This window comes from Bombus affinis, chromosome 6 (assembly GCF_024516045.1).
Source record: "Bombus affinis isolate iyBomAffi1 chromosome 6, iyBomAffi1.2, whole genome shotgun sequence".
Classification (NCBI taxonomy): domain Eukaryota; kingdom Metazoa; phylum Arthropoda; class Insecta; order Hymenoptera; family Apidae; genus Bombus; species Bombus affinis.
The window spans coordinates 7,250,968-7,263,305 of record NC_066349.1 but is presented as its reverse complement, the minus strand read 5'-3'; the positions used below and the strand labels follow the sequence as shown (position 1 = coordinate 7,263,305).

The window sequence follows — 12,338 nt, the reverse complement described above, 5'->3', positions numbered from 1 at the left end:
TAATCATTATTGAAATTTCTAAATTAATATCACTGGCGAGGAATAAGATAAATTCTTTGGAAAAGCTTTTAAGCATTTAAAGCTTTGATTTTTAAATGATTAAAATGTATTCAGAGTTATTAAAAAAATAAAATATTGGAATTATAACTATTACGATATTAAATAATGAAGGAGTTACTTTTTATCTGCAGTAAAGCTCTGTATTTACTCCTTGCCAACATATGATAAACATAACGTATAATGGTAAAGACCATTGACTAAATTATAGTATAGACTATAGCCTGAAATTATATGAAACCAGTTGCCACTACTATACTGAATCGATAACGTTGCATGCGATTCAAAAAGTGCTATGGTTGGTCAAATGACTCTCAAAACGTGGGATACAAAACAGCATTGAATGTCACGTCTATTCTGTATATCATCGGTGCTGGCATCTGGTATCTTACGAGACATCCCGTCACATGTTCTGTTGTACCGACCACTCAGAGGTTTTATTACGCCCTCTATATTCTACCGCTTCACTGGCGTTGTAGTCTTTCTCTACACTGAACCGATAACGTCGCATGTGACACGAAAACAGCAAGGGGGTTGTAAGCAACCCCCAAAACATGGGACATAAAAAAACCATTGAATGCCGAATCCATTCAAAGTATTTCTAGTCGTTCACATTTACTGAATATAAAATTTCGCATTGGACTCAACTATACTTGAAACATATTAAAAACGATTTAGTAAACAGCTAGAAACTTTTTATCTCAATTATCATCGTCTTTTTATCGTAAGTTTTCGTGGGTGTTTTAAAAAATCATTCACCGAAGCGTTCGTGGTAATCGAAAATCTATAGGATTGCAATGCCCCGGGAGTGCTCACTTTGTCGGATTTAACGCTGACGCTGGAAAATGATTTTTCCTATTTATTGAGCCAGATGACCGAATTAATTCAATTAAATCAAACCTGTACAATTTTTGTGCAATCCGCTATCTCCATGCAAAAATTACACAGGTGATTCTCCTGTAACATCTGCATCGTGTTCAACGCTTTATTTAAAACAAATGATATCATGTAACGTGGAATTATAAATCTTATAAGTAAATTTTGAATATCTATAGAAATTCCATTTTTGCAGCACGGATAAAGAAACAAAATTTGTATGAAAGAAATTCGTATCGTTTAAATGTATTAATATATAGTTTATTTTTGACATTTGATATATTACTACATTTCTATGCATGCTTCTACATATTTGCATTTGTGCACGTTGATGCATATTTTCGCATATTTACATTCGTCAAATATATAACTACATTTAGTCAAGTAGTAAGTATTTAATACTACCAGAGGCGATGTGTCTGATTTGTAATATTTATATGTGATTTCCTTCGAACAATCGACAGTGAGTTTGTTTTACGCGCTGCTTCGCGTCACTGGCTTCGAAGGCTGAACTGTCGGATACAAGTGTGTACTTCACACGTCAATTTGCGTACCGGTGTGTAAATAAAAATGCTGTCGAATGACGTGCTTCAACTTATTCCCCGATTGTCACACCAACGACTATCGATCAGTCTGTCGAAATTAGTCCACGAGTTTCGCGACGATCTGTCCACAGACCCTTATATTTACTTCATCTTACCTTATATTATTCTTGGTTATAAATTCGCCATTTAAATAATTCAACGATAATTGATTATCCGATGAATCGATTTCATTAAAATGTTATAAAATCGTGAAACTCTATTGGATTCGATAGATATAGTATATTTGTTCGATTATGGCCTCGGAATATCTCTATCAACGAGTAAAGCCATTATTTATGAGCACCTCTTCCGCATTAAATTAGAAATCAATGTTTAATTTCTGTTTCTAACAAATTGTTAGAATATAACGATTCGGCCAAATTTTTGCAAGTATCCGATTATCTGTTTATACGTGATATGCTTATGTAATATATATTTCGGTATTCAGACAATACTTCAGACTAGAAAGTTTGATGAGAAGAAGCTGAAACGCTCTGTATAATAACTACGTTTGCAACGACACAGGATATAATTCAGTCGTCGAATTTTGATCTGCGCATGAATTTTTCCTCTAATGATGTTAGAAATTAGGGTATCGGTGACACGCGTGGTGGATACCACGCCAGGATAAAAACGTCACGTAGTTTCGGCCCCCCATCGACTAGGTTCTCTATGGGGCGTGCACGAAACAGACGGTCGGAATAGCAAAGGGCGTGCACGCGCAATTCAGAAGCTATTATAGGCACGCGGTTTATTTCGACACGTGTCTTTACACGGCCTCCGATCCCCGTCGTTCGGTATCCTAAGTACGGACTTCCGACGTGTTGCCGCAAATCGCGCCGTACATTTTCACTAATTGTCCCGGTGATTTATCGAGAACAGCGCGATCGGTATTTCTCGGAATGAAAGTCATGCTTGTAACACTGACCAAACTGTTTCTTCCACGATCCTCCCAACTCTTGGCCTATTCTGCCCACTATTTAGCATTATTCGAATTGTTTCGTGCAATTCCTTATTCTTATACGAATGAGTTGTTCGATTTCATTTCGATCCGGATAAACTCTTACACGAACTATACTTTATCCGAATTAATTTTATTCGATAGTATATTCATTCGTAAGTGGCGAATAAAATTTTGCTCCACATTTTTATTCGAATAAAATTTTCACTCAATATGAATTTAAGTAGTTTAGTTAAGAATGTGTATTATTTTATTATACTTTTGTCTCCTGAGAAAACAATATATTATCTACTTTATGCGACCGATTGTAAAGTGTTTGGAAGGTGTGTTTAAGTTCGATTCTTTTAGTTTCGTTTTTAAAGCTATGGGTTTGCGTACACATTCACAGTCTAGTTATAAGTGTAGGTAGCTTGAGCGACAGCATTTTTGTGGACTCATGAGAAATATGCAGTAAAATTGAAGTGGTATACACGTGAATTCTTTAACATGTTCACTGATATGTAAATTTTGTATTTTCTTATGGGCAGTATCCAAGTGACGTTCAGATGCTTCTTGATGCATTTACTAGTTTACATCGCAGTACTATTGAAAGCATTCATAGTTTTTTTTTTTTCATAATTTTTATAGAAAGAATACTCATCGTGACATATATATTTTATCAATTTTATCGAGCTTTTTTCATACATCATGCGTCATACATCAACAAATTTACCGTTTATTCAATTTTAAAACGAGCTACATTATTTATATACCTATATTTATATATCAAGTATGCTATACATGAACGTAAAAATCTCGTTCACTTACCGTATAAAATAATTAACTTTTACAACAACACTGTACGTACACACTCTGAATAAATTCTGACAGTTCGCTCGATACAATGGATTTTATTATCTAACATTAAATATGTACATTGCACCAAAAGATGCAGGAACTATTCACGGATTAATATCCATAATCATGCGACCAAGAATCGTGTGAACCGATCGGAAATCTATACGTCACCGTAACACGAAATTATTGCCCATCATGGTAACTAGCGACGATTCGACAACACGAAAAGAAAGAAGTAAAAAAAAAAGTGATGTTGCGGACAGGGAATGAAAGAAGAAGCGGGGAAAAAGAAAAATCGTATTCCAGCACGTATTAGCGATGGACTTGTAAGTTAACCCTGGTAACTGGTAGAGGACACGAGCTCGGAGCGTGCCCCTTGTGGGGGTTGCACCATTGGGGGTGTTCGTTATATTCCGAGTCCTTTTGAAAGGGTCACGTGGCTAGGCCTGCATCCCCCTCGAACCGATATCGTATTTGTACAACACGCATCCATTATTGCAATCCGGCTGTTTGTGTGTTTTGCGCACTCTTTGTGTGGCGATCCTCCGCTCTCGTGGGCTCCCCGCGAGCGCGAGCGCACACGCCTTCGTTTTCTTTCGCTTGGAACGGCGCCCTCTCGGCTTTTCGCACACTTGTCCTGGTCTCGCTGTGCGAGCGAAACGCAGGCCCATTATTGTACCGTGAAACAATGAGCACTCGCGATCGGCGGACCACTCGACACAAGAGAGAAAACCGGCTCTTTCGTTTCGCCGGGTCACGTGGGAAAACGTCGTCGCTTTATTCCTTTCTTTTTTCATCTTCCTTCTTTACTTCGTCCGCCTCTTTTCGTTTCTGTTCTCTCGACAGAAGGGTGAATATCGACGGGGTGTTCGAGCACGCGTGGGAGAAGTCAGCTTTTCGAAATCTTTGAGAAAGTCGGCGCTTCGACAACGATGTGGCTCCTAGACCCTCTCCTTATCTCTCTTTCTCACCTTTTACCAGTCATGCGTCGAGTAAGCTTTTCTAACGTCAATATACTTCTCCACTTATTCTAGTTATGCCTATATACAGTCCGATATCGCGATGCAAAACACGTAACTGAATATCATGATTTCATAATTTCCCAACATTTCGCATCAAATCGTCGATCGACCTTGATCTCCCAAGTTTTACCCGAAATCCGCATCTTGTCTCCGATATCGCAATCCTGAACTTGGGAACAGTGGACACTGATGGATCTCAAACATAAATCACGACGATACCTGCGAAGTAATTGAACCGTCGCAGGTGCGTATGAACGATCCTTCAGCTAGCTGCCCATTCTATCCGAAGGGATTCGCTGGCGCTCTCCATGGGTGGCTGCGGGCATTTCGAAGTGAGCGCCCATCGTCTAAATAGCGGAACATTATCCTATCTCCCGCGGTGGAGGACGCGCGCGGTCCTGTGTACCTGCTCTCCGGTCCAGCGGCTGGACATCATCCTCTCTGCTCGTGCACAACGACGCGCGATGTCGTGTCCAGGTTCGAGCGTGGATGATGGGATGACGGACCGCGGGCGTGTCCGAGTAGCCGATACCAGGCGCGTGATCGGAAGACCTCCCGGGGCCGACCACCCTCGAGGGGCCACGAGGGTCGACTTGTTAGCCAGACACAACGGCCTCTCGAACTAACGGACCGCTCCTCCAGCGACGACAGCTCCGAGCCGACAATGTTTCTGCGAGGCCCCTCGCTGCCAGTCGAGAAACGCTTTGCATCGGCCCCGGCCGCATCAGTTCTCCGAGTATTCCACAGCTTCGTGACTCTGCCGGAAGATCGTCGATTCGGTCGAATCGTATTCGAGCACCCAAGCAAACCAGACGCACACGTTTTGTTCCTCGCTTCCGCGGATCTCACCAACCGATCGCGGGACACCTGACTGTATCGGTTTCGCTTCTCGGGGTGGGGAAAGGTCTTTGACTTGGATTCGATGAATTTTGTTGGATTTCACCCTTCTTTGAATCGTTGACGATTTAATCCTGTGTTTCTTTAAAAACAACTTTTGTTTTCGTTGGAACACCCGATTGGGTGTTGGGGTGATTGTTAAGGGATGATTGTATTGTTTTACAATGATTTACCCTCATCTTTTAATTAAACTCGTTTTTTGTTAGGATCTGTACCCTTCATTTTCCTAGTAGTAAGTTTTTCAAATCGTGTCGTGGTATTTCTAAATCATACGGAATTTAATATACTTGGATCTAATTAATTGACACGTAAATTGCTACTATAAATGCAATGATGTGCAAATACATTTTATAGCCACTGTATTGCCACTGTATCGTAGTTGAGGGATGATTGTGTGAAAGACTTTGAGGAAATTCGTGACTTCTTCTTTCGTCGCACTAATCACGATCAACCATTGCAACCTCGTAAAGCTTCTCTAAATAATTTTCAGTGCCTTCCTCGTCATTTAAGCCACTCCGAAGTCTTCTCATTGATCAATTTCGAAATTGGAAAGCAAAGAAAAGGGATGACATTGGAAGCACGTCTCCTGTTTTCTTGAGAATCGAACATTAATCGTGTATTTGAGTAATAAAATTGAAAGATTTACACAAAGTGTTGCGGATCAATTCGGCTTTCGAAACACTTAATTTATAAATACGACATAAAATGGCAAGTCCGAGAATTGGTTGACGAAACGTTAAGAAGCTATCAGGGGTCAGAAGTATTGTTCACCGTGGAAGCTATTTATTGATCGACCGCGCTATTTCAAACGGGTCGGCGTCGTTAAACAAATTTTCGATAAAGGTATTCCGACTCGCGGTCAGCCTGTCTAGGGCCGCTACGAAAAAATGTTATTATTGGACGTTTCGAGGCGAAAGCGAAACCGTGTTCGTCGAACCCGCCTTAATGAAGGTACATTCTTCGCTCGCCCTTTCGATCAAGATATCTCCCGTATAAATTGAATGCTTTTCACCGAAGCTCAATCAAGCCGTGCGGTAGTCGAAAAAATGCCCACGGTGGTACGATCTCGATTAGAGGAACCGGCGGCGGTCGCCGCGGCATGCCGCGCGTTCAACTTTGTCTTTTCCAGCGATTATCTTAAAAACGAGACGACTTCGATGCCTGTGCTCGGCGAGGGTGTATCGAAGCAAATCTGTTCCGAGAAACGTTCTCGCGACACGCTCTTTGTAACTAGAAACATCGCTGGTACAAGATTTCACCCTTCCGGACATCCCTATTTTTGCCATTATCGCAGATGTGTATTCTATCAGATTCTAGTTGGTATTCTATGGTATTTTATTTGTAGAAGCTTTGTAAAAATTAATCGAATCTAACGTAACTAAAAATGTCGAAAATGGAATATTCGGCCCTTGTTGCAGAAGCTTTATATACTCGTCGGTTTCTAGAGATTGCAAAACGAATTTTGAAAAATAATGAAACAACGAAACATCGTCGGATTTTTTTATTTTCCGATGTATAGCGTAATTTAACAGCGTAGTTGTTGAAAAACTCATATTAGTAGCTGTTGAAGTGGTCACCACTTCTACGAAAACTCCACATCTGGTCTTTTTAGTTTTCTCAAGCGCTGAAGCCATCGACAGCATATAGACAAAAGAATAGCAGGAGGGCAGACCATAAACAGTAGACAGGCGACGTTGGCTTCGGGTTTTTCAGTTATAAGGTAACACTGCTAGCGTGCGGATCTGGACCAGCTCAAATTGTATTCCTACTTATTATTACACTTCTCTATTAAATTAAATATATATATTTTGTACCTTACACTTTATCCACGCGTTTTTCTCTCTTTATACACCGAATAACCTCAACAGTAGCGCGAAATATGCAAAAGAAGAGTTAAAGATTGAAATATTTCCCCTTTTTCTTATAAAATTAGCGCTTCTGGAAAATAGTCGGAGAAATTGATTACGCAGCGTAAAAGTTAAGTCGGTAATTCTAAGAACTTGAAACATCGTTCGAGAAGAAGAGTATTTTTATTCGAACAGAATGGAATCATTCTCTTTCCTTTTTTGAGACATTTCTTCGAATGGGATTTCATTCACGGACAATCTAGTTTTACGAATCACCAGGGAAGAAACGAATAGCCGGACGCATGGCTCGATTTTCGTGGCACAAGCGCGATAACTCTTTCGACGAATTAAAAGTTCTCTAAGAAACAAGAAGGAAAGAAAAGGGGAAAAATAGGAATTTGGTTTAGTCCCCACATACCAGACAAACGAAATATCTTAGGAAACCGCCCACGAAACGAATCTTTAAGGTCGTTATACTCCTTTTAATTAATGGCCACTCTCATCTTCTTCCGCTCTCCTTATTTTCTCCTTCCCTCGTTCGCGATGTCAATCGTTACTTTCCTTTTTCCTCTCGTTCAAGCGCACGCCTTGATAAATCAAACTTTCCAACAAGTTTTATCATCACCCTATCTTCCTTCTTTGAAAAATTATTCCGGTGAATTTTAATTAACTGTCCAAACGTGACTTTCTCGGCGCTTATACTTAGACAAATAATGGACGAAGATTTAGAAACGAACGCAATTGACTCACGAGAAGACATATTTATATTACCGAGACCTGCACTTGCAATTAGAAGTGGCGAGGATGCTCGCAGAACAGACACGAACAAGTGGGGCCGTTCCGACAAGAGCGCATCTCTCAGGCTCGTCGAAAACCTGATTCCGTGCCACTGTACGGAGCATGGCGCTTGCCGCGGCGGAGGTCGCATTTCACGACGACCGGAGCGGTCTAAGCGTAATCAGCGCAAGCACGCAAATTAAAGTCTCTCCTGTCAGTCTCGACCTCCCTTCGCGCGTCCCACTGACCTGATTTCGTTTGCTCGAGGAAAAAAGGAAGCCGACACGGGCCGCCGCGCCGGGGCTCCGTAAGGTTCGCGATCCATCCGCGTCGTCTGAGGAAGGTGGAAAAGGGTGAAGAGATTGAAAAAGCAGAGAAAGGGGGATAGATGGATGTAGAAGGAAGGCAGAAAGGGAGAGAGAGAGAGAGAAAGAGAGGAGAGAAGACAGAGGGTAAAAGAGAGTGGAACGTCGAAGAAAGGAAGGAAGAGAGGAAGAGTTAAAGAGAGAAGGAAGGGTAAGAAAAGGAAAGAGAGAAGAATCAGTGGAGAGCTTGGGAGTCTGTGAACGAAGAAGGAAAGGGAGCAAAGAGTAGAGTGAGGAGGGGTTGGGGTAGGGAGAGTTTAAGGAAGAGAGACAAGGCGAAGCTGTGGCGGAGAGAGGGAAAGAGAGAAAAAAGGGTCAAACTCGTTTTCGTTTTCGTCGCTAATTAGACTCGTTAACCGCCTCTTCTGGCGTAGCAGGCGTAGCCATAACCGGGCGACTTCTCTTCGGCTCTCTGAGAGGCCGCCGAGAAGCGAACGGAACGGCCACCAATGCTTGGAGGCTAGTTTGTTCTCGTCGCCCAGTCCTCCAGGGTGCGTTTGCCTTGATCGCCCCTCTTGGCTATTCGACATGCGTGTAGCACGCGAAATTGCAGCTGCACCGGGGCCACCCCCCTTTCCCCGTCTCACGTCCACCTTTTCCCGTAGTGACCGATTCCTTGGTGTACACACGCGTGTCAAGGGAAAAGCTTGGAGAGCTTCGTGTTCAACGCGACGACGGTGCTGCTCGCTGATGGTAGTGGTGGTGGTGGTGGTAGCAGTGGTAGTAGTGGTAGTCGTGGTGGTGGTGGTAGTGGTGACGATCGGGTCATGGTGGATGTTCGCACAGGATGACCGCTTATCATGGAACACGATGGAAAAAACGATGACACCAGGTATTTGTTACATCGAAATTACGCAGCCAATATATCGTACTTGGTACGGCACAGGTGATCGAGACTATGTGCGCGCGCGGATGGAACACTTAGGCCTCATTACGTCCAACCGAACCACTTTAACATCCCGATGACACTCGATGATTGTATCTGTACTTACGCTTTTGGATCGCCGTGTTACGTGGCTCGCTGACATTGATAAGGAGGTCTGTTGGTTCGCTATAGCGTGCGAAAAAGGGGACACTTCACTTCCACCGAGAAACATCGGTGGCACCCTTGAATACTAATTTCGAACTGGTTACGCTTGAGAACGAACAGTCACGAAAGGTCTGAGAGTCAAAGGAGCATAAGCGGAGAGAAGATGATCAGGAAACGGATGCTCCGATGGTAAAGGCTATGGTAATCGATAATCGATGGTAGACGATGTTCCAAGGACGTACAGACTACGAGAATTCCCAAAGGAAATGTAGAAAATAACGAGGAAATATCTGTTACCAACCGTCGCGTGAAACGATGATACTGCTGTGACGCCTGTCACTATTGGTTGGTCGTCCTGTTGACTCGACCAATAACTCCTGCGTACGTCCGTTCAGAAAGAGGACCGATAACGATTATGTCACAGGACGCACTAACTCGTTATTCTGGACATCGTTCAACGCGATTTAACTCTCATACTCTTAGATAATCCCACGAATTAACTTTTCAAAGGATACTCGTCTGCCTTCGATTTATTCCGCTGGCTGATCGGCGTGCAACTACGTGTAATTATCGCTTCACGCTACACCATTCGATCGTTACGGTGTCCCGATTGCAACAAGATGTTGCGCTCATCAATGTACTTATATTACAATCTTGAGCGAGAACTCCGCTCGTCCACGTTGGGAAACGTAGCGTATACGTAACATATTCCACGGAAGTCACTGTATCTCGTTACTCGACACGACGAATCGAGTACGCGTGAAGATCGAAAGAGATCAAATCGCGAAAGCGATGAAGGTGAATCGAACAGGCGATGGTTGTACGCAACCGTGATCAGAAGGAATCAACGATCATCGACGAAGATTACGAACGTGCTAACTCTGAACAGACTGAACGAAAATCGAAGGCTCGGCTAGCCGGACGTCCCGTAGATGATGAAGCGAACAGGAAAAGGGAACGTCAGCAAGTAGCATCGGTTCCACCGTGAAAATAATTAATCACGTCACCGATAAGAACGTCGAACGCTGACAGACGCGGATTGCTTTCACGAGGCATCGGTTATATCGTCCCTCGGAGGGAAACGGTTATGCCAGATCGGCATGCCATCGAGAATATGCGAGACTAATGGTTGGCTACCTGAACGAAAGAAAAGGAAACGTACAAGTGGAAACTTTGTGTTGGTCAGAAATCGGCGTTACCGATCTGGAAAAGTGACGGGTCACGCGTACGCCATGGCTTCGATCGGCGTCGTGCGCTCGGATACTTCTTTGTTCCTCTTTCAGGGAGAGGGATCTCCTCTCTTGGAGATCAGAGAGAGGCAGATTGAGACACTCGCGGCTACCTGATCGTCGATAGAGAACGAATGGTAAAATGAACAGCCATGTGCACTGCGGAGGGGCCACAAACCGAACAGATAAGAATCATTTTTCAAAGGCGTGTTACCGGGAACGCGCGACGGAAGGGAGAGAAGAGTTACGTTTTATGATAAATGAACAGCAAAGTCTGTGGATGTCGATTTTCCAACCAGGAGATGTCCTTGAGGGAATTGGTGAATATGAAAAATGAATGAACAGAGACCGGACAAGCCGTGAATCGTTGTCATTGAATTTTTGCCCGGAAACCGAGACCGAGGTAAGGATCGAGCTCACCGTTTATCTCGAATACGATCTTCTCTTCGCGTAGATTACATTATATCGTGGGTAGCCGAGAATGATGTACTGCAAATGGAATTGCTGTTCCCATTGAACCCCGTCGCGTTTTTTCTCGCGCTTCCGAGATTACTTCTATCTTCTATCGTATAGAACACCGATAAATTAACGCCAGACCGTGGCTACAACCTCGAGTGATTTGTGTCTTCGAAGTAAATTTCGAGCCGAGGACAAGCTCTTGAAATTGATTGCGCGACGTGGTGATTGTGTACGAAAGGGTCCTCTGCCTCTGTACTGTAGAAATGCTGGATTGCAGGCAAGATTTTACTGATTAAATATAAAGTAAAATAATAATTACTATTATATTCAATAGTAATACGATGACAATAGCTCTTCAAATAATTCTGAATTCTCTCATTGAATCTCAAGTGATTCTTTCAATTCTTCCACAGTTCACACGCTCTTCTTCTCAATCGTATTGTACCTTTCATGGGTTATCGTGAATCGTTTCTTCTTCGTTATCGATATTCCAGCATAAATATAGCCTCGATTCTCGATCGTCATCAACGCTCAAATTCTCACAGTACGTTCCATTTTCTCGTATAAAAGCACACCGAAGACGTTTCTAGACGTTTCTAGACCACTTTCCGAGACGTGTACCGGTTCGAGCCGAGACAGCCGAGGGAGAACTATAATTTCTGTGTCCGTCGTTGGTTGCGCTGGCTGTCCTTGATGAAGTGCGCGTGCGGCCGATGCACGATATACCGTATTTCTTACATAAAGCGGACATTGACGTTCGCCATAGGGTCTAATACTCGCGGTGGGCGGCCATATTGGATCGTGATATGGGCCCGCAATTAAGGCCGAGTAGGCCACCCGGACGAGGGAGCGCGATAAGGTGAGGTTCAGCGTCTCAGGGCTAAGCTTGACCTTCTTGGCCCCCTTCGCTCGGTGCGCTTCCCAAAGCGGTCCGCGCTGGAGGTTAGGTCACGATTAAGCACTGATTGGGTGGGCCTAATAACCGGGGACCGTGCTGTATGCAGAACTTTCACCGAGGGAACGTCGCTCTCTGATGGATTAAAAGAATGATTTCACGTGCGCGGACGTTCGACAGGATCGGGCCTTGTACGCTTCGGAATTAACGGAATTGACGAATTTTCCTTTATTTTCTTAGATTCAGACGACTGACTTTGATTAGTAGCATTTAGGAATTTGATTTGATCGATAGAAAATACATTAGTTACGATATCTGTAAGTTTTAGGTATTTTTAGTTAAGAAACTTTCAAGTTGTGCTCCAGTGTTGGAGATTTCCCTTTTGGTAAGCAGAATTTTTCTCTTCGAGAAGTCACATGAATAGGTTAATCTTCTGTTATTTATAAGATTAAATGTATCGGTTTAAGTGGAGAATATTTAAAGAAATATTCTGATTTATATA

At 43.0% G+C, this 12,338-nt stretch overlaps 1 long non-coding RNA gene across 1 annotated transcript in view; it reads left to right on the top strand.

The window, feature by feature from the left end:
* The first annotated feature begins 8,393 nt into the window (after positions 1 to 8,393).
* Positions 8,394 to 12,338, top strand: part of LOC126917957 (uncharacterized) — a 53,520-nt gene continuing 49,575 nt past the window's right edge. Inside the window, exon 1 of the long non-coding RNA XR_007711144.1 lies at positions 8,394 to 10,885. This is a non-coding gene — a long non-coding RNA (uncharacterized LOC126917957). The remainder of the gene's footprint in view (positions 10,886 to 12,338) is intronic.